Here is a 23,625-nt window from a genome sequence, read left to right on the forward strand (position 1 = left end):
CAAGGACTGGCCTGTCTCCCAAGATCTGTGAGAGTGATGGGTCGTCCTTCAGGATAGATTGTAGATCCTTGATGCTGCGCTGGAGAGGTTTTAGTTGGGGGCTGAAGGTGACGGCTAATAGCGTTCTGTTATTTTCTTTGTTGGGCCTGTCCTGTAGTAGGTAACTTCTGGGTACTCTTCTGGCTCTGTCAATCTGTTTCTTCACTTCAGCAAATACTCACCAGCAACCACACACCACACAACAAAAACACTAACCCAGGAACCTATCCTTGCAACAAAGCCTGATGCCAACTGTGTCCACATATCTATTCAAGGGACACCATCATAGGACCTAATCACATCAGCCACATTATCAGAGGCTCATTCACCTGCACATCTACCAATGTGATATATGGCATCATGTGCCAGCAATGCCCCTCTGCCATGTACATTGGCCAAACTGGACAGTCTCTATGTAAAAGAATAAATGGACACAAATCAGATGTCAAGAATTGTAACATTCAAAAACCAGTCAGAGAACACTTCAATCTCTTTGGTCACTCGATTACAGACCTAAAAGTGGCAATTCTTCAACAAAAAAACTTCAAAAACAGACTCCAACGAAAGTCTGCTGAATTGAAATTCATTTGCAAACTGGATACAATTAACTTAGGTTTGAATAAAGACTGGGAGTGGATGGGTCATTACACAAAGTAAAACTATTTCCCCTTGTTTATTTCCCCTCCTACTGTTTTTGTAAAGTGCTGGAAATGGCCCGCCTTGATTATCACTACAAAAGGTTCCCGCCCCCTCCCCCTGCTCTCCTGCTGGTAATAGCTCACCTTTCCTGGTCACTCTTGTTACAGTCTGTATGGTAACACCCATTGTTTCATGTTCTCTGTGTATATAAAATCTCCCCACTGTATTTTCCACTGTATGCATCTGATGAAGTGAGCTGTAGCTCACGAAAGCTTATGCTCAAATAAATTTGGTAGTCTCTAAGGTGCCACAAGTACTCCTTTTTTTTAAAGTGTATGAATCATTCTCCTGTTTCAGCATCATATGTATGAGCCCAAGACAGAGAGAAATGTGGCTATCCTTTCCCTGTGCAGCCACACTCTCTTATTATTGCCCCATAAAATACACCCTCAGAAGGAATGAACATTTGTCAGTTCCTTGCCTGCACTGTATTTTTGCAAACTCTAAATATTAGTCAGGAAGGTATGCCATGAAGGTCCCTAAAGATAAACCTACCTGGGTATAAAAGTAGCATCCGTGTTAGTCTGTATCCACAAAAAGAAAAGGAGGACTTTAGTTGATGTTTCCTTCCAGTCTTGCTACAAATGTAATTGGTTACTCCTAAAAAGGACAAGTGTGTCTATTCTACCCAATTCCCATAAGAAATACAGATAATAAGCTACTAGGGCTTGAGAGTGAAGCTGGAGAAACTGCTCCTTTTGTTAGTGGGGAAGGGAAGACCAAAATGGATTCCTTTTCAGCTGATGTGTTTGCAATGTTACGATGGTCATCCAGTATCCAATGGGGCTCTCCCCTCTGTGTATTGACCTGGCCTTTTGACTTTTGAGATCTGATAGGATCACAACACTATACCACTGTAGAGTGGTAGCACATATGCTGAAATTGGAACGATACAGAGAAGATTAATGTGGCCCCTGCACAAGGATGACCCAGCATCAGGCTGTAGGAGAAACGCTGGATTTGACATTGTCTATAAATACGATACCTTATTCTATAGTAGCTGATACACGTGCCATTGAGAGAGCACTGTACCACCGTAATAGTGCTGTCTGTTGAAGTGGTTAATCTGTGATGTGGACGCAGACTAGAATGAAAAGAAAAACATATTGTTTGTGAGGTTAACTGTGTTTGTTATTATTGGAAAGAGCCCCAGGAAACGGAGTGTTCTGTTTATCCCCAGAGCAGGTGCAGCTGAGTTAGAAAGAGTACAAGGTTCCTCAAAATGCCCCACCAAAGTGTTTCAGCCGTGACCTTGAGGAGACCAAGGTGAAGGGGTAGTCCAGCTTCCATTGCCTGCTCAGTCTTTGGCTTCTCTGTTAAGGCTGTCAACAGTGGTGTCAGCTGGGATCGTTTTCTAGTAACCTACTTTTGGGAACTGGGCTCAGGACAACCAAGTCATTGCACCCAGGCTGCCAGACAGCCATCAGATGGGTCATGGCTCTCACCAGTTATTGACCTGGAATGGATTTGAATCAGTGACCAAGAGGCTTTATATTACATTATCAGGGCCTTGGGTTGCCTGAAATAGAGTTTAGTATTTATAGCAGAGTATTCCATTGAAGTATCTTGCTAATCTTAGACCACCAGCCCTAACACTTCATTAGTAAAGAGTCAGGCGCTCACCAAAATGAGACGGAAACAAATAAGAAACATGAGAGCACAGAATGTGGGTGAACCTGAATAGTTATTGTATTAGCCAGCGAACAGCAGCAATTCTTTGGAAATGAAACCACATCTCACTTGACTATTTGACTACCTTGTCCTAGGGGCCCTGGTTGAAGTTCTGACATCATTGTCAGCACTTTCCTTATTTCAGGCTCAGTGCGTTTCCTGCTGTGGAGAAAAAAACCTGTCTAAAAAAAGAAACTGCGAGAGCTTAAAAGCACTCCGTTAGCAAAATCCAGCCGTGGAGGCCTCAGTTGATGAGTCATTTCATACAAATAAGTGCCACGCTAATCAATGAGAAATAGGATAAGGGGCATTTGCAGACAGGAAAAGCATACACAAAACTATTGTGAAGATAAGAGGGTGGGGAGCTGGGGGGGGGGAGGTCGTTGTTCATTGTTACATGCTCTTTTGAGGACAAAGAGCAGAGCTCTAACAACTCAGAGGCCTGCAGCCTTGTTTGCAGTAACACCTTACTTAATGATGAGCCAGAGCATCACAGTTTGTCACATACTGGACAGATTGTTTTATTGACATCAGCAAAATCCAGTCAGAAGCCAAATTGGCTTTGTTATTCTTGATATGAATCCTGCCATTAAGCATTTATTGGCAATTTATTGATATTCTATTCAAATTAAATTCTCGGTTAATTAGTCACCAGTGGATTTGCTTTCCCAAGTTGCAGCAATATGTCTCAGAACCTTTTCAAGCTTCTTCCATTGGCATTCTTCCAAGATGTTTCCTAAGAACGAGCACTGAAGCTGGTATTTAGAGCATATGGCGGTGATGTGTTTGTATGTTCATTAAATCAAGAAACCAATGAAAGAAAAAGTGTAAGGCTTTCTATCCTTTTAAATGAAATTGTCAACCTAGATATCTGTTGCCTCTTCTGAGATCCAGCCTGAAATGACTTGTAAGCAGTGCTCTGTTATGATGACAAATTAATTCACATCAGACTTTGATCACTGCTTGAAAAGTTTTCAGACATCAATTTCCAGCCGTTGCATTTAGAAATGAGAAGTCAGTTTGCAGTCTTAGTTTCAAAACAACAAAAGCAGAAGTGTCTCCATGTAACTGGTATGCAAACCCCTTAAAAATGCAAGGAATTTAGTGGAAGCTTTTCATATGCAAGATAAAGAATTTTCGGCAGGGCTGTCTGTCCTAGATGTGGCTCATTGTACACAAAGCCCTTCATGTGGCCATTGCTTGTGTGTATAAATGTGCACACACCGAGTACACTGTCTGTCTGTCTTTTTCTGTCTATCTTGCTCCCATGTAACATGTCAAAAGCACTTGAAAAGGATCCTGCTTAACATAGAATGGAATTATATTAGTAAGCCTAATAGTGAAGGTGCTTTTGGAAATATAGTTCACTATATCTAATTTTTACCACTCGACTACTCATGCCCCAGGCTCAAAATGCCTAATAGTGTATATTAAAACATAGCAAATGGCAGACCTGGAATCTCAAAGATAACCATACCTAATGCAGGGTATGACAGAACATCTGCTCTTTAATTAATCTTACGTAAAGACTGAAGCACTGCATTAAGATGCAGAGTGTTTGACAATTGTTTTTTTGTAGTTAACATGCTCCTAGCCGCCTCCCTCTTATAATTGTTTCTGCTTTGTAACTCTCATAAAGCTCTGACAAACAACAACAGGCATCCAGAAATAAAAAATATGGGGAAGGGAGAGAATTTTATGGCTGAAGAATGCAAACCCAAAATGTTTCCAACGTAGCATTGATATAGTGTTTACTTATGAGGTTGTGAATAAGAAGGATGAGAAGAATCAAAGCATCTGTTTTTGTGAATAAGTCCCAGAGGCAGCTGAAATTCATAACCAAGATTTTCAAAAGGGCTTGGGATTTTGGGACCTGATTTTCAGAAAGTGCTGAGGTCCCCCTCCCCCGCCTTTTGAAAATCAGAACCCTTTATGGTGGCTCAAGTTGGTCATGCAAAATCATCACTTATTTCTGAAAGTCTTTGCCATTTACTTTTCTCCTGGTACAGTATATCAGTTTGGGTGGATACAAATGCCCCAGGGGGCAAACATGCCTGGAAATTGTGCATTTATTTTGATGGAATAATTTAGCTATAAAGATATATTCCAAATATGATCTATTTTAGGTTAACAGGAAAATAACTTCTCCACTGTCACAGTTTGTGTATACACTGTGTGTGTGTGTGTGAGAGAGAGAGAGAGAGAGAGAGAATTCTGGGTCTAGGGGTGGGTTTGAGTTAGGGTCATTCAGGAAGTGAGCACAGCTGGATACCAGTGGAGGAATGGGTGGAGCCATCACCCTATACTTCTCTGCTCAGTCTGAGGCCGCACCAGCTTCACTTACAGGGAAGCAAGCTGTGCCTGGCCTTTGTGTAGAAATGGGGAAGGGGCTAGGCACAATGGAAGAAGAGGGGAGATTCTTTGCATTTGCTGTCACGACCACCCCAACTTTGAGCATATGGGTAGGCTTGGCCACAATATTGCCCTGAACTCCCAGCTACTCCTGTAGAGATTGTGGTAGCTTATCGATGAGCCAGATTAATAGTTTCTGTTCTGAACAAAGGGTTTATGTACAAAAACAAGGTAACAAAACTTCCGAGAACTCTAACTGTAGCCTGCAACTATGCCCCATCCTGTGTTCCCTTTGTCTTTTTATTTCTGTGCCTCACAAGAGAACAAAAAGACTGCTTAAAGAGTGTACAGGAAATGTAGACCTCTACACTTCCTGGAGGACTTTCTTAACAGCAAAGAGATGGTCCCATTCAGAACTCTGGACCTCAACACTCATACATTCTGGGTTAAGAATAATTTCAGTCCATTTCTCGTGGTACCACCTGTGTGAATTCTATAATCTAGAAGAAAATGGAGGAAAAAAGGTGAAAGAATGGAAGAAAAAAGTCAAGAGACAGAGAAGGATGTTAAATGGCATTTTATATTTGAAACTTTTTTTATTTTTTATGTTTTACTACCTTTTTTAAAAAAAACCAGGAAGTGTATGGAATCATGTACGCAGGCACTCTAGAAACAAAGCAGGCAATGTAAGGCACCCTGAAAGCGGGTTCAGTTGGAATAAATGGCTGGAGTGTTGAATAAAAATGATAGGGTGTGCTTTAAGCTGAACAAAAATAAGCTATCTGCAGAAAATGTGGAGCTAGCATGTGTGCTGTATCTGTAAAGAGCCATTTTTATTTGTCTATCTGTGTATAAGGGAGGAAGATAGATAAATTGAAAGAAAAATGCTATCTCTGTAACGTTCACTCTGGCAAAAGATTTGCAAACAATATAAAAATAGCTGCTTTTCTGAAATGATGGCTTAACTTAAGGTATGTTTTAAAAAAAGCCAACCTTGTCACTATGGGAATTGTCAGGAATTACGTTTCCTGGGCACGCTTTACAATTAGCTATTTCTGTTCCATCACAACATTACGTAACGTGATGCAAAGCTGATGCCTGTTTCCCCCTGAATAGCTTTATTTCTCAAAGTTGAGCACGTGCAGTAGATGTCATGGTGTTTACCTTAATGAGGGCCAGGAGAAAAACCTAGGGTTTACCAGCATATGGATTATTTGGACTGTTTGTCACTCCTTTAATTTATATCCCTGGGGAGATGGCAACAGGGTGTATGTCGCCAATGGAAGTAATTTGAAAGGTTGCCAGAAAGGGGCAGATAAGAGAGATAAGAGAGATGAGTCCTCCTAACCATCCCCATTTCAAATGGGTTTGTGCTTATTTTAATAGAACTTGCCCAGGCTCTGAATGTCCTATAATCTAAACCAAATGCTTGTTGCTGTTCTGTGATGCTCCTTTGTTCAACAGCAACGCCTGTTCTGCAGGTGATTTGGGGAACGTGCAGTGATTGTCCGGCTTTCTCTTTCTGCTAGGAATAAACATTGTTGTCCTCAAGGTCATGGAGTGTGGCTGCTCCACAAAACAAAGGGGAAAATACTGGTATTCGGGGCCTTGTTTGTCAGCCTTGTTCTTGAGTCACTCTGGACCTCTAATGAAAATCTAAGGAGTTTTAAACTTTCTCTGATCCTGAAATATGTCAAGGAACATGACTAGCTGAAGGGGGGAGGGATAGCTCAGTGGTTTGAGCATTAGCCTGCTAAAACTGGGGTTGTGAGTTCAATCCTTGAAGGGGCCATTTAGGGATTTGAGCCAAAAAAATTGGGGATTGGCCCTGCTTTGAGCAGGGGGTTGGATTAGATGATCTCCTGAGGTCCCTTCCGACTCTGGTATTCTATGAGACACTACTGTTTCCTTCCTTTTTCTTTTTTTTTTGTTGAGAAAATTGTGTAGCGTTAACCTTGATTGCCTAATAATGTGTGACCTTGACTTTGTGTGGTTTGGAAGGATTTCAGACTTGGTTTTATCAGGATTAGCTTTTTATCTGCACAGAAGTACCCAAGCAAGTAACTCATCTCATCTCCTTTCACCTTAGACACCCAGCTTTCTCCTTTAATTTATAAAACAACAAGGAGAAAATAAACTAAATTAGTGTGGTAGGTACAGCAATATGACTTTCACCACAGGGCAGGAGTGAGGAAGCCATAATCCAGTGCTGGGCTCGGGATCAATGCCTTCAGGTTACATTCAACAGCATTATTAAAGAATTCAGAGCTCTCCATTTCTAAAACCATGCAATTCTTTTCATATGCTTTCCATACAAACATCACCACATTCCATGCATGGAGAACAACAGAGGAAGAGGAGGGTCATGGAAACCCACATGCATGGGATTTGTATCTTTTCATGTCTTCCCTGCTTCTTGCAACACAAATTGACTTTGCAAGATTGGTTCAGAAAATGAATACTCAGGACATTGCACTGTGTTGTTTTGCTGTGAAATTACTTTTCTGAATGAAAATATTGAATTCCTTTGAAGGCGAGTGGTATAATATCTCTGGAAATGAAAATCCTGTGGAAATCACAAAGGAAAGAAGACTGAAGGATATGAAAGCTTTATATCTCTAAATGTTAGTCAGGCTCAGCCACTGCTGTGTTCCTTTTTTGTGTGACAACAATCATAACTTCTCTTTCTGATGTTGATACAGCAAATGCAGGAATCTCCTAGATGCTTATATTACAGATTTATGTTTTTATCTACAATGAACAGCCAATATCATTATCTTAATTTTCTGCAGGGTTTGCATGTGCTCTGAGCTAATGTAGTTCAGTTGTTTACCAAGTCTCATCCGCTTCGAATGTCCCTTGTCTTATGGTGAAATTATTGACTTTCATAGAGGTCCCTGTCCTATCTAAGAGCTGGTGGGTTTGCAGGATACTTTCAAATGAGCCAAGTCCTGAAGCCCACACTCAGTATTTCCTCACTCTTTACACACATTGAGTAATACCTAACTCCCCACTACCTAACTCCTCTAGTTGATTTCAGTGAGACTGTGTGAGGAAGAAGATGCTACTCAACGTGAGCAAGGGTGGCAGAATTTCTGAAACTCAGTTAAGGCTGAGGAAAAATAATGGGACAGATTTCTGCATACTCTTACTCCCACTGAGGAGCATCTTACTCCGCAAGTAGCCCCCTTATTGTCACTGGACTGCTCAAGGAGTAAGGTCTGATTCAATTAAAAAATGTAGTATGTAGCCCCTACATAAGGGCTTCAGGATTTAGACCTATGAAACTCTTGGGCAGAAAAATAGATTCTCTTCCTGCTTATGAGCCAGAGTCCTTTGTTCAGCTAATAATAATAGGCCTATATTGAATCTAGTAATCATGATCAAGACTTCAGTTTGAGTGACATATGCTGGAGACCTCATACTGTTTGTACTAAAACATCCCTGGAATTTCAAGACGTAATAGATGATAATTTCTTAACTCAAGAAGTATTGCAACCAACATGAGGGAATTCTATATCAGACCTCGACTTGACAGATAAAGGTGAGCTGATCACAGTAGCTTACGTACAAGTGATCGTGACTTGATCACATTTATAGTGTGCAAACTGAATAAACTCCAAACCAGTATTATCTATGTGACATTCCCCAAGGTACAATTTGGACTGCTGAACAGCTGTGCTCTCTCAATTCTTCAACCTGGGGTGCCTTTTACACTGCTTTCCTGTGAAAGCAACCACTCCTGATTTGCCCACACACAACCTCCAGCATGTAAGTCCCACCCAGCTACAATGTATGAGTGCTCTAGCCAGCCACTCCTGAATTATATTACAGAGTAACACCAGGAAATTTCAAGTCCCCAGAAATGTGCATCTTGTACTGCCCAGTACCCTCCTGGACAATACAAGCTCATAGAAAGTCCATCATTTTATGAATAGAAAATGATATGCACAAACCCTGTTATCTCAAATGGAAGTTCTCAAACACTTCAATCCAAATACACTGGTGTAGATAAAACAATAACACAAGTTTATTAACTACAGAAACATAGATTTTAAGTGATTACAAGTAATGAGGCATAAAAGTCAGAATTGGTTACAAAGAAATAAAAGGTAAAACTGAAACTAATACCTAACTTAACAAGCTAAGTGAATTTAAAGCAAAAAGTTTTCTTTCACCACATGCTTATAGCAGTCTGTCTGGATTTCTTTTAGCTAGGACGCCTCCCCCAGTTCAATTATGCTTCCTTTGTCTTTCAAGTGTTGTTGATGCCGTGAGTAGAGATGAGGAGAGCAAGGTGATCATAGAATCATAGAATCATAGAATATCAGGGTTGGAAGGGACCTCAGGAGGTCATCTAGTCCAACCCCCTGCTCAAAGCAGGACCGATCCCCAATTGATTTTGGGCTTCTGTTGCTCATATTTATATCTCTTCCTCCTCTTTGAAAATCATGTTTGGCTGAGGTTCAGGAGACAGAAAGTCTGTTTGCTAAGATGTAAATTTCTTGCTCACACCTTTCTTTCTGCCAAAGAATGGCCATTTAATCAGGTGATAGTCCATTTGATTATGTTGACACCTGGCTGAGGTGTTGGCTAGTCTTTTGTCTCTGGGGAACTGGTCTGAAGCTGTTTCCATAGACTTGGAACATGTCTTATACAATAGAATTTTATAACTTTACATACAACATTGCCACACATATTTTACCAGGACAATAATATTCAACATATTGAGTTTTCAAGTGATACCTCACAATGCATACTTTGTATAAACTTATCATAATCTTGTAAGTAGGGTGAACATAAGGGTACAGGCTGTCACAATACATACATGGTGCTTTAAAAGAGTCAATTACACAAAGCTGAAAACAATTGAGCCAAATCAGCTGGGAGGAAGCATTTGTAATCAGAAAAATGTGAATGATAATTGGGAATTGTTTAAGAACAACACTTTACTAGATGCTCAAAAGGCCACAATTGAGGAAGAAGGTCATATTGGTTTTAAACAAATGACCTGGTTAAGTAGCTATAAAAAATAAAATTAAAAAAGTAACAAATGGAAGAAAGGAGAAGCTGGTGGTAATGAATATAAATCAAAAGCTAGAAATTATAGAAAATTGATAAGGGAAGCAAAGGGACACATGGAGAAATCTATGGCATTGTGAGGTATCATTATTCTTAAAGACAATAAGAACAAGTGTTAAGTCTATTAGGAACAAAAAGTACCCTGACTATACTTCTGGTCCGTTACTAGATGGAAATGGACTACCTTGGAAGAATCTTTCTACTAGTATGTTTCTCACCAGCTATGCTCGAGGCCAAATTGTACCTCGTCATAGTTGAAATTGCAATGAATGAGCCTTTAAATGCAATCACATACTCCATTAGGTTTGAGGTATTTATTGGACATCATGAATACTGCAATGTGTTTTGCACAAACATTTGCTTGAATTTCCAAATCAATTACTTGGCAGTGCTGTTACTATTAATATATTTGTATTAGAGTATTGCCTGGAGGCCCTAAAATGCTATGAACTGTCTAGAGCTTATATTCTAAATAGACAAGATAAAGGTTAAGAGAAAGGACACATTATCCCTGGTTTAGAGGTGGAAAACTGAGCCTCAGAGATTAAATGACTTGTCTATGGAAGAGCCACAAATTGAACCCAGATCTCCTGAGTCACAGTCAGGTGCCATAACTGTATGACCAGCCTCCCCTTCTGCCTTCTACCTCTTTTGTGTCGATTTCCAGTTAATGTTCGTCAGAGTTTTATTGCCATGAATGTTCACAGAAAGTAAATTTGAAATAAATGGCTTTTGCAGCATGATCACAAGGTCAAGGTCAGGCTATTGCGAAACAAGATGGGGAGCGAGAGGTGGTCTGTCAGGTAGGCAGGTCCCAGGCCATTCAGAACCAACACCTTACAAGCCATCCAAAGACCAATAAGTAACCAGTGCCCTGGTGCCATTTATCCCCAGCAAGATGACTTGCTCAATGAGCAAGCTGCTGACTATTTAACCCAAGACCCCAAATTCATGCTTGGACTGAAAATATGGCCCAAGATTTAAAAAAAAAATAAAAAATCTAAAACATCACTTTCCCCTTCTTTGTGAAGGCCCATTTGCTACAACTCTATTTCCCCAAGATACTGATGAACCCTATTAGAAATATTGGATTAAGCTGGCCTTGACAGATTAGGGCAATACCTAATGGGCACATTTACATACTACAACAAATAAGCTAATGCTGTCATCAAATCAACATTAGCTAGTAATTTAGATATGTAAATAAAAATACACTATTTTATAGTGTATTTGACACAACACAACTTTTTCCTCTTCTAAAATTTAGAGAAATCAGATATAAAATTAAAATTGTTGTATTGAACAATGATTTTTATTCAAATTAAAAGTTTTTTAATAGCCAGACAAAATACAGATTTGGAAACTCCAGCTACTTAACGCTTCAAAAAGAAAGTCTGCTTAAAATACATACAGTACTATTGCATTAAACAGGTTTCAGTGTTAGTCTGTATCCGCAAAAAGAAAAGGAGTACTTGTGGCACCTTAGAGACTAACAAATTTATTTGAGCATAAGCTTTCATGAGCTACAGCTCACTTCATCGGATGCATTCAGTGGAAAATACAGTAGGGGGATTTTATATACACAGAGAACATGAAACAATGGGTGTTACCATACACACTGTAACGAGAGTGATCAGGTAAGGTGAGCTATTACCAGCAGGAGAGAAAAAAAACAAACAAAAAAACCCTTTTGTAGTGATAATCAAGATGGGCCTTTTCCAGCAGTTGACAAGAACATGTGAGGAGCAGTAGGGGAAAAAAATAAACATGGGGAAATAGTTTTACATTGTGTAATGACACATCCACTCCCAGTCTTTATTCAAGCCTAAGTTAATGGTGTCCAGTTTGCAAATTAATTCCAATTGAGCAGTCTCTCGTTGGAGTCTGTTTTTGAAGTTTTTTTGTTGTAATATTGTGACTTTTAGGTCTGTAATCGAGTGACCAGAGAGATTGAAGCGTTCTCCAACTGGTTTTTGAATGTTTTAATTCTTGACGTCTGATTTGTGTCCATTTATTCTTTTACACAGAGACTGTCTGGTTTGGCCAATGATGGTGTCCCCTGAATAGATATGTGGACACAGTTGGCAGCGGGCTTTGTGGCAAGGATAGGTTCCTGGGTTAGTGTTTTTGTTGTGTGGTGTGTGGTTGCTGGTGAGTATTTGCTTCAGATTGGGGGGCTGTAGTAACCCAGAAGTTACCTACTGGAGGACAGGCCCAACAAAGAAAATAACAGAACGTCACCTTCAGCCCCCGACTAAAACCTCTCCAGCGCATCATCAAGAATCTACAACCTATCCTGAAGGACGACCTATCACTCTCACAGATCTTGGGAGACAGGCCAGTCCTTGCTTACAGACAGCCCCCCAACCTGAAGCAAATACTCACCGGCAACCACACACCACACAACAAAAACACTAACCCAGGAACCTATCCTTGCAACAAAGCCCATCATAGGGCCTAATCACATCAGCCACACTATCAGAGGCTCATTCACCTGCACATCTACCAATGTGATATATGCCATCATGTGCCAGCAATGCCCCTCTGCCATGTACATTGGCCAAACCAGACAGTCTTTACGTAAAAGAATAAATGGACACAAATCAGATGTCAAGAATTATAACATTCAGAAAACAGTCGGGTTGTGAGTTCAATCCTTGAGGGGGCCATTTAGGGATCTGGGGCAAAAATTGGGGATTGGTCCTGCTTTGAGCAGGGGGTTGGACTAGATGACCTCCTGAGGTCCCCTCCAACCCTGATATTCTATGATTCTATGATTTCTCAATGGTTCTCCAGGCGCTTGTGAATCATTGTGGACATTTCACTAACATTAATGCAGGCTGGTTCAGAAAGGTGTGTGACGCACGCATGTTTCGGAACACTGGCCTGTTCAAGAAGCTGCAAGCAGAGACTTTCTTCCTGGACCAGAATATCACCGTAGGGGAAGTAAAAATGCCCTTTGTGATCCTGGGAGACCCTGCCTACCCCTTAATGCCGTGGCTTGTGAAGCCATACATGGGGCAACTTGACAGCAGCAAGGAGTGATTCAACAACAGGCTGAGCAAGTGCAGAATGACTGTGGAGTGTGCATTTGGCCGTTTAAAAGCCCACTGGCAATGCCTGTATGGGGAGCTGCAGACTAAATAATCCCAGTTCCCTCAGCCTCTCCTCATATGTCATGTGCTCCAGCCCCCTAATCATTTTAGTTGCTCTCTGCTGCACTCTTTCCAATTTTTCCACATCCTTCTTGTAGTGTGGGGCCCAAAACTGGACACAGTACTCCAGATGAGGCCTCACCAATGCCGAATAGAGGGGAACGATCACGTCCCTCGATCTGCTGGCAATGTTCCTACTTATACAGCCTAAAATGCCATTAGCCTTCTTGGCAACAAGGGCACACTGTTGACTCATATCCAGCTTCTCGTCCACTGTAACCCCTAGGTCCTTTTCTGCAGAACTGCTGCCTAGCCACTTGGTCTACTAGTCTGTAGCAGTGCATGGGATTCTTCTGTCCTAAGTGCAGGACTCTGCACTTGTCCTTATTGAACCGCATTAGATTTCTTTTGGCCCAATCCTCTAATTTGTCTAGGTCCCTCTGTATCCTATCCCTACCCTCCAGCATATCTACCTCTCCCCCCAGTTTGGTGTCATCTTCTTCTTAGCGGGCTTTATTCTGCACCATTCAAGCCAGTGGGAATTTTTTCACTGGCTTGAATGGGGACAGGATCAAGTCTTTTCTGTGATTTGTGTTCCGTGTGCTTTGTTCTAGCTGACCAATGCAGAATTGCCTTTTCTTCCCTGGTTTGTTAGTTCAAGGGCCTTATTCATCTTATTCACTGTAGAGAACTTCCACTGGCCTCTGCGGAGTTGCCACATGTGAGGAGACAGCAGAAATGGGCCCCAGAGTACTCAAGCTGTACGAGAACATCATTTTGTTGGAAAGTGCAGAGTGTGCAGTCTGTTAAAAAAACACCTTCAATTTCTGTTATGCCTTTCTGGGTAAGTCCAGTCCTATTAGAAGGCCAAGCAAGGAAGAGGTGTAATGTGAAGAATACTCTCTGAATTATCTTGTTTAGAGCTGTCAAACTACAGCATCCTGTTATGTGCAACTTTTAAAAAATGCTATTAGTTCCTAAGTGACAAACAATATAAAACTTCAGGCACTTTGTTGAAGTCAGTGGGAGCCATACATGCAGATCTGAGAGCATAATTTCAGCTGTAAATCATATGTCTGATGAATGTCCCATGGTCATACAAGGCAGCAGGAGACCAGGAAGTACAGTAACCTTGACAGTTACTTCTATTTCCCTTCCATATGTTGCTTCTAGTGATGATGGACTGGAGATAAAACATTAAGTATAAAATTCTTGACTTAGCCAAACTGGCACCATTCTTACTGATGTACCTGAAAAAGAGATTTCAGACCAGTGCTATACAATATATAATTCAGCATATTTATCTTTTAAGCATGCTGTCAATTTTTCCATTGAGACAACAACTCAGGTTTTTCCAAAGCTATTCTTCTATCCCAGTGACCCTGTTCCTTTTCCAGTAGTGGACTATAATATTTCTTGTGGCTATGAGGTGGTGATTAATCAATTTAGCCTGACAAGTCAGCAGGTTGGTAACTTCTCAAAAATTCTGTTGGATTTCTCAAAAAGAAAAGGAGGACTTGTGGCACCTTAGAGACTAACCAATTTATTTGAGCATGAGCTTTCGTGAGCTACAGCTCACTTCATCGGATGCATACTGTGGAAATCCCAGAAGACATTATATACACAGACACCATGAAACAATACCTCCTCCCACCCCACTCTCCTGCTGGTAATAGCTTATCTAAAGTGATCATCAAGTTGGGCCATTTCCAGCACAAATCCAGTTTTTCTCACCCTCCGCCCTCCCACAAACAAACTCACTCTCTCTCTTACCAGCAGGAGAGTGGGGTGGGAGGAGGTATTGTTTCATGGTGTCTGTGTATATAATGTCTTCTGGGATTTCCACAGTATGCATCCGATGAAGTGAGCTGTAGCTCACGAAAGCTCATGCTCAAATAAATTGGTTAGTCTCTAAGGTGCCACAAGTCCTCCTTTTCTTTTTGCGAATACAGACTAACACGGCTGTTACTCTGAAACCTGTTGGATTTCTAACAGTCTTCTGCTATAATTTCAGCAATTCTTGTGTCAATTTATTTCAATGGGAGTTCTCTTGGAGTGTAAGGACCCCATGATTTGGCCCCCAGCCCGAGTAACTAACCACCAAATTGTTTCTGTCTTTTTCATCTTTTTGCAAAAATTGTCATGCCTTTTTTCAATATTTTAATTATTTTATCAAAAATACCATGAAAACCTTTTGTTTTAGACAAGGGAACAAAAAAGTTCCAACAGAGGGACTGAAGGGATGAGATGACTTCCAGTGACATAGATATCTGACTTACGCAGTTACTTGTTTTCAATTGATTCAGTGATCTCTGTTGTTTGTGCTGTGTGGTAGGCCACATAAACTGCTCCCTGGGTACATGTTTAACAGTACATTTAGGGCCTATAGCCACAACTCAAAGCTTGGGGCACACTTACCACAATGGGAGCTCTCATTGTGCCAAAACCACACACACCTCTCCTGAATTACCAAAGGGTGTAAGAGCTTGTCTACACATGCAAGTCATTCTGGAATGAGGTAGGGTGTGAATTTAAAGCAGAAGAGCTATTCTAGAGTAGCTCAATGTGTAGACAAGGCCTCAGTGTGTAATTGCTGCCCTTTTCTTTGGAGACAGCACAGCATCTTTTCTTCTTTATACCTGGCAAGCTCTGCTGCCTGATTCTAAAGGTGTTACAGCCCTATGTCTTCCTGTCCCCTTTGCAAAGATTAGTGCTAATGCCCCTAGCCCAACAGAGTGCATGTGTTTCCAGAGTACAAGTCCCACAGTGAATGACACCTGAATAGGACTTGTAGGGTAGAGGAGGAAAACTCTGCCCTCTCCCTTTTGTACAACTCCTGAGGTCTCTTCCAACCCTAATCTTCTTCACATATACAAGGACCGGGAGTAATCTGGTCCTAATGTTGGGGACCAGTGTCCCACAGGGTCTTTTCTTGACAATATTTTTTTTCTTGTTAGCCACAATATATTTAGATTGTACAGCAAATTATAGGGGACAGGAGTCAAATTCTGGGGGCACTAGAGTTGATTGAAAAATGGGGATGTAAAAATGTTACATATCTAGCACTAACTGAATTTGTGACACAATTCTATGAAATGTAAAACTTGTCACCGGCGCTGGTCACTCCTAGTTAAATGGGACAAACCACCAGTAGAATTTCACAACTGTCCACTCATAACAGCAAAAGCCAAGTTTTTAAATATTTTCAGCAGGTTTGATTTTTCAGAAGACAAATACTTTATACCAGAAAAGAACAGGAGTACTTCTGGCACCTTAGAGACTAGGGTCTCCAACAAAAACTACACCGCTGGAAAGGGAAGTTTTGCAATATTTCCCCTGTCTTCTCAATGAAATCAAATTTCAGTGAAAAACTGTATCAATGTAAAGTTTGGAAAAAATTCTACCCACTCTAAAATATATAACTGGGAATAGTTTAGCTAGTTTTGGCAGGATTGCTATTTGAGTGCATTGATCTTTGCCCTGAGGTGCCTGATTCAGAGCAGGTTCAATCTCACCTGCTGGAGCTGCTCCACTTTGTATAAATAATTAAATATTCACTGAGCTAGCAAAGCTGATGCTATAGCACATGGGTTAGGGTATTCACCTCTGGTGGTAGAAGACCCAGGTTCAAGTCCCTGCTGTAAATTAGATAGACCAGGACCCTAGGTCTTCTGCATCTAAGGTGAATGCTCTAACCACTGGGATATTGACTATTCTGGAGTCAGTCTCTCTCTTGTTTTGACCAGAAGTTCCATCCTTGAGTTCTTGAAACCAATACACTTCAAACTGACATTTTGCAATGAAAAAAATTGTCAAAAAAATTCCAACTAGCTCTACTTGAATCATAATCCAATCTCTTGTAAAAAGTTTATCTGCAAATCATAAACCTACCAAAGACATTAAATGTGGTCTTTCCTGTTGTAAATGGGCAGGTGTTAAATACTTGTAGCCTTTTGTTCATCCTACTAGGATAGAAAAGGATTGGAGCTAAGTCTTGTTGCCCAATGTGTTTTGGACTCTATACAAAATTCTATTTGTGTTGCTGTAGAATTTGAGAGATGATAAACTGGAACTCTAATTAGCATACAGCATAATTTAGGCTCAGTGTTTCATATATATTCCACAGATTTCTAGTCAAGGCCTCAAAATGAAAGTGCAAAGAACTTTGGAGATAAGATGTATCCATATCTGGTCTCCATTTCTCAGGTTCAGTTCCACAGAATGAATCACCATTATAACAACCCTTGGTATGCAGAAATGCTGTCTGGAAAATGAGAATTTTTCCTATTGGAAATTTCATAGGAAAAGTCTAATTCAAAATTTTTCAATTGGGAAAGAACAATTTTTCTTACGGGAAAAATAAAAAATTAAGAAAGTACAATGAGTTTTTTCTAACTTTTGCCAATTGCAAATCAGTAACACAGTGAGGGAGGGAAAAACTATGAATTTTTTTCACCCACTTACTCATACTTTCTGACTGCTTTCCTACTGGAGAAAAATCAGTGTTACTTCATGTTATTTTATCTAATTTAAAGAGAGTTAAAAAGAGAGTACTAATTTCTTTTTCAATATAATACTTTCATTTAAATGTGAAGTTAACATTTAAAAGTGAAAGTGCAGAAACTAAGTGTTTCTCTTTTTTTAACTTATGTTTTGTTGTCTTGAGGAAAAAAAGTAAAAAGCAAACAAACAAATAAGAATGCCAAATTCAGAGAGGGTAGGAATGTCTACAACTTCAGACTGAAAAAATTCAAAAATATAACTATATTTTTCCATTAATTTTGCATTTCTGTTGTTACTGTTATTTGTTTTTTCAGAAAAATGTCTAAAATTAAACTTGTTTTGGTGGAAAAAATTAGGGCTTAAAGTTAAAGTTGATCCTAAACAGCCCCCACTCAACCCAGTCAATGCTTTTTATGCATATAGGGATATGAGTAATTGTTGCCCCATTTTTCCACAATGTACTGAGAGCTCACAGGTGTCACTGGGAGTGACAGTTGGCAAAATTGGTCCCTTTGAGTCTTTTTTGTTCAAGTGGTGGACATTTCTAAGCATATTATGTTATCTATTGCTGATCTACTCCCAATAAATGTTATGAACATAGATTTATTTGGAAATAATTTTTTACACCTTGATGGTAAGAAGTTTGGATTCAGTTTTGGAAACAATGTTCCAGAGAGTGATAGTTCACCAGTTGTCTCTCTGTCACATTTAAAAGTGAAGTTAACATTTTCTTACCACTCCCTGTACTCAGACATGGGAGCCAACTGATTGTTCTGAAGCAGAGCTGTCAGCCATTAACCACAGGCTCATTGTGGAAAACATCTTCTCCCTTACAGACCAATGATGGCAAGAGTAAGGCACAGTAAAGTGTTGTGGAACTTAGTCTCTCTGTCTCACACACACACATACACTCAGAGCTGAGCAATATTGCACTATAGATCAAATCTCCTTGAACTTTGTATGTATGCAAAATCGTAAGGATGTTTTTGATTTAGGACTTAATCTATTTACTACTTTGAGAAAAAGTGTTGCAACCTACCTTTAATGCAAATTGTCAGTCATCTCTTCAATTTGTGTGCACACAAGAATGGTTTCTTTATCAGTGCACAAGCTGGTATTTCACAAATGTTTTGGAAAATACAGTTCTACAGTATTGGAAAACACAATTATTTTTGAATATTTATGGCCTGATCTGTAGTTTAAGGAAATTCAGAGAAGATTAGCAAAGATTATTAGTGGTCTTCACCATCTCAGTTTTTCATGCTATGATTCAAAACCAAGAATGTAACAGTATTTTAAGAGCAGAGTGAAAGAGGGCAAAGGAAGAAAGGGGGAATGTCCTGTCAACAGTTGTTCAAATCTGAAATCAAATCTTAACTCAACAAGGATCATGAGATTTTCACATTAATTGCCTACGAACATTCAAGCATTTAAGTTTTATTGCTGCAAGTACTCTTGAAAGGTGAGCTTTTAGCTTGATTTTTAATGAAAGTTAATTTTAAATCATGTATTTGAAATTAAAGTCCAAAGTTCATGCTGTGTTGATTAGTTACATGTCACATAATATTGTTTCTATTCCCTGGTTGGACCCTGATCTAGCAGATGGATCTGTGTGGGCAGTCTCTATTCTATTTTGGTTCTTACACTGTGCTCATTGTCATAAGATTGTCTACTTGTGTGTGCTCCCATTGACTTCAGTGGAGTTCTAGACAGGTGCAAGGATCCTCCTGGGAGGTCCAGTTGCAGGACTGGGTCCAATAAGCACAAACTGTGAATATTTCAGTTCGATGCACCCACTAATGAGTAAAAAGAAAAGGAGTACTTGTGGCACCTTAGAGTAGCTCACGAAAGCTTATCTCAAATAAATTGGTGAGTCTCTAAGGTGCCACAAGTACTCCTTTTCTTTTTGCGAATACAGACTAACACAGCTGCTACTCTGAAACCACTAATGAGTAAGAAGACTTTGCCCAAGAAGAACTGCAATGGAGCATTACAGCAATTGTTTCTTAGTAAAATAATACCTTGTTATGTTAATTGTGTATTTGACAAGCACTTTCCTCTGAATTTGAGAACAAATGAAAAATATGAGTAAAGAGTATGGAGAATCTTTCTGGAAAAGGCAATGGAAGAGTGTCATAAAGTACACACTAATTTAATGAAGGAAAATGTGCAGATTTAAAATAAAAGAAATTGGGATTCAAGAGTTTAGGTTTGTTTCTGATCATCCTAATACTGGTGCAATTCAGGAATAGCTCTATTGACTGTGGTGAAGCTATTCCTGAATTGACACTAGTGGGAGAGCACATTATAAGCCAAAGAATTTACATTAGGATGACCAGATATCCTGATTTTATAGGGACAGTACCAATTTTGGGGTCTTTTTCTTATATAGGCTCCTATTACCTCCCACCCTCCACCCCCATCCTGAATTTTTCACACTTGCTGTCTGGTCATCGGAATTTACATCAGCATAAAACATACAAAAACCAGGCTTTTTATCATTCGTTTTTTATTGTGTTGGGAACTTTACATGAGAAAGTATATGTAAGCCAGATTGTGTGAACATTATTTTTCTCTCTCCCAGAAAGTTTAAGGCATTCCTAATTTTATTCTAGCCCTCATAAAATCCAAGGGTGAAGCCCTAGCCCCTCTGAAATCAATGGGAGTTTTGCTGTTGACTGAAGAGGGTCAGGATTACACACAAGAAATAGGCAAATAGATCAGTTTGTGGAGTGGATAAGAAGAGCTGCTGAACCCTTCCTCAGCTATGGCTTCTAGAATTCAAGTGCTTCCTCATGGTGGGATTTTTCCAAGCACAGACATCAATATGGGATCCACTTCTTCATGCCAGTGAAGAACCAAAAGAAGGCTGGAAGTAGTTTGATGGTGATAATATCGATGTCAAACTTTCTAGGCTTCTCTTTGAATTTTTTTCTCCCTATTAAGGAAAAATATTTGCTTTTTAAGAAACTGAAGACATTAATTTTTCTGGGAGCTCATTTAAACTTTGAAAGTTTTTGACATGTGAAAGCCTCAGCAGCCATATTAAAGAGTGTAGTCTTTTGGTGACGCTGTTACGGTGCATGTTAGTCTGTCTATAAATCTGCGTAGGGTTAAGATCAAGGGCATTTTTCAAAAACTTTTAATTCCTGGATTGCAATTCAAGTGAAAATCAAAGATACATGAGAACATTTTGTGACTTAAAAAGTTTTTTCTTTTCTTGAAGTTAAAAAATGCTGCTGGAGGTCTTTATTCCTTATCTTATGGTCCATGCTACCCAGTGTGATCTGGACTACCTGATTCTCAGTAAAGAATCTTTGGTAAAGAAAGTTCCTTTTGATTCTTTTTTGTTACATACGAAATTTCAGACTGTGTTTAATACATGGCTAACAAGCTCCATTAATGAATCTTATTGGATAGATAATTTTAATTCCATATCTAGCTCTTTATTATTTTATTTTTTAAAACACGATATATGGGGCAAGGGGAAAAATAGTTTGGCAAAGTCTAGTAGCTGTCGCTGAGAAATAGTGATGATTGGTGATTTGGTGATATCATTAAAAAAACAAACTGCAGGGCTCAGGTTTATGATTTGAGGAGGATATCAACTGGAGTCCTTCAAGATAATCTTCAAAGAAGGATCACTTATAATTTTGTAGGCTGTGTGAGTGTGAGGATTGGTGTTTGTGTGTGAGGGCATGGGTTTGTCTGGATGTATATGTCTGAAATGTGTGTTCATGTGTGCCTGATGTGTTCCCTGGAGAACACTCAACATGTTGTTATCTGTCCATCAGTATCTAACCATTTGGTTTTTGCAAATGTATACTGTGACGTTGCAACCCATAATGGTTTATGGAAATATGCTTATGAATGTATATATGACATAACTGGAATATGTTTTGTGCTACATATGCCATGTAACATATCTCTGCAAAGGTTATGATCTATTGAATATATTCATCCTATTTGTATGCATATATCATTTTTGTATTTGAAGTTATGAATATTGACTGTGTATTTGTTTGATTTTTAGTAGCCTCAGTAAGGCATTTGGTCAGCTTCTTCAGAAAGGAATTTGCAAGTTAAGTGCCCAATCAAGAAACACTTAAAGAACAATGGAACCTTGGAAGACTCCAATCCACATAAGAAGTCTAGCTGAGGGTGTTCAAGGTAGCATGTGAATAACGGCTGCCACCTGTAAAATCCTGAGACATGCATGGACACGTGACTTGCCCATGTGACTCCAAAACTCCATCTTGTAGCTAGGTTTCTGCATAGGAGAGAGGAAGGGGTCTCCACCCACAAGTCTATGTAAGCCCCTGGGAGACTCCTTGTCAAGGTTCCTCCCCCACTCTGAACTCTAGGGTACAGATGTGGGGACCTGCATGAAAACCTCCTAAGCTTACTTTCACCAGCTTAGGTTAAAACTTCCCCAAGGTACAAATTAATTTTATCCTTTGTCCCTGGATCTCCACTGCCACCACCAAACTCTAACTGGGTTTACTGGGAAACGTAGTTTGGACACGTCTTTCCCCCCGAAATCCTCCCAACCCTTGCACCCCACTTCCTGGGGAAGGTTTGGTAAAAATCCTCACCAATTTGCATAGGTGACCACAGACCCAAACCCTTGGATCTGAGAACAATGAAAAAGCATTCAGTTTTCTTACAAGAAGACTTTTAATAGAAGTAAAGAAATCACCTCTGTAAAATCAGGATGGAAGATACCTTACAGGGTAATTAGATTCAAAACATAGAGAATCCCTCTAGGCAAAACCTTAAGTTACAAAAAGGACACGCAGACAGGAATAGTCATTCTATTCAGCACAATTCTTTTCTCAGCCATTTAAAGAAATCATAATCTAACGCATACCTAGCTAGATTACTTACTAAAGTTCTAAGACTCCACTCCTGGTCTATCCCCGGCAAAAGCAGCATACAGACAGACACAGACCCCTTGTTTCTCTCCCTCCTCCCAGCTTTTGAAAGTATCTTGTCTCCTCATCGGTCATTTTGGTCAGGTGCCAGCGAGGTTACCTTTAGCTTCTTAACCCTTTACAGGTGAGAGGATTTTTCCTCTGGCCAGGAGGGATTTTTAAGGGGTTTACCCTTCCCTTTATATTTATGACAACCCTCAATTTTGTCTTCAGATGGCTCAAGAGATAGCCTCTCCACCCCCAAAGGATACCTGAAAGAAACTGGAACAAAGGACAGTAACCACAGGGGTGTGAGTGATTGCTGGACCCAGACTAGATGGAGGCTAGTCTGTAAAAGAAGTTTACTGGAACATCTCTGAGGGTTAGAGTTCATCTGTAATCATTGTCTTACTGTACTAGGCTTAGACTTGCATGTTTTATTTTATTTTGCTTGGTAATTCACTTTGTTCTGTCTGTTATTACTTGGAATCACTTAAATCCTACCTTTTGTATTTAATAAAATCACTTTTTACTTATTAATTAACCAACACAGAATATGTATTAATACCTGACCATGGGGAGGGGGGAAGAGCTGTGCATATCTATCAGTGTTATAGAGGGCGACCAATTTATGAGTTTACCCTGTACAATCTTTATACAGGGTAAAATGGATTTATTTGGGGTTTGGACCCCATTGGGAGCTGGGTACCTGAGTGTTGGAGACAGGAACACTTCTTAAGCTGTTTTCAGTTAAGCCTGCGGCATCTGGGGGATGTGCTCCAGACCTGGGTCTGTGTTTGTAGCAGGCAAGCATGTCTGGCTCAAACCAGGCAGGGCACTGAAGTCCCAAGCTGGCAGGGAAAGCGGGCTCAAAAGTAGTCTCAGCACCTCAGCCGGCAGTTCCCAAGGGGGTGTCTGTGACCCAACCCGTCACTTATACAAACAAAATTAATACTGAGCTAGAGCCAATTTTTATCACAGGAGTTATTTGTACGCCTCAGTTTTTCATATGAACTTGAATCCCACTTTGCATGTAGGAAAAGACCCTTCCATGTGAAGAAAGAGGCAGGGAGAATCCCAAAGGTTATTGCAGAAGCTTCTGCTTTAAACACTAGGCAATTCTGTCCAGCTGTCACTTCCATTCACTCTGAGTTAGAAAACTAGCCGTGGTATGTTTTTCATGGTGCACACATTCCAGATCCTGTTGTGGC

The 23,625-nt window shown here is 40.0% G+C and overlaps 1 pseudogene; it reads left to right on the forward strand.

Moving 5' to 3' along the window:
- The first annotated feature begins 1,599 nt into the window (after positions 1-1,599).
- On the forward strand, positions 1,600-1,699 carry LOC114019048 (annotated as a pseudogene).
- The last annotated feature ends 21,926 nt before the right edge of the window (positions 1,700-23,625 follow it).

The sequence above is a fragment of the Chelonia mydas genome, chromosome 5 (genome assembly GCF_015237465.2).
Source record: "Chelonia mydas isolate rCheMyd1 chromosome 5, rCheMyd1.pri.v2, whole genome shotgun sequence".
In the NCBI taxonomy this organism is placed as follows: Eukaryota; Metazoa; Chordata; order Testudines; family Cheloniidae; genus Chelonia; species Chelonia mydas.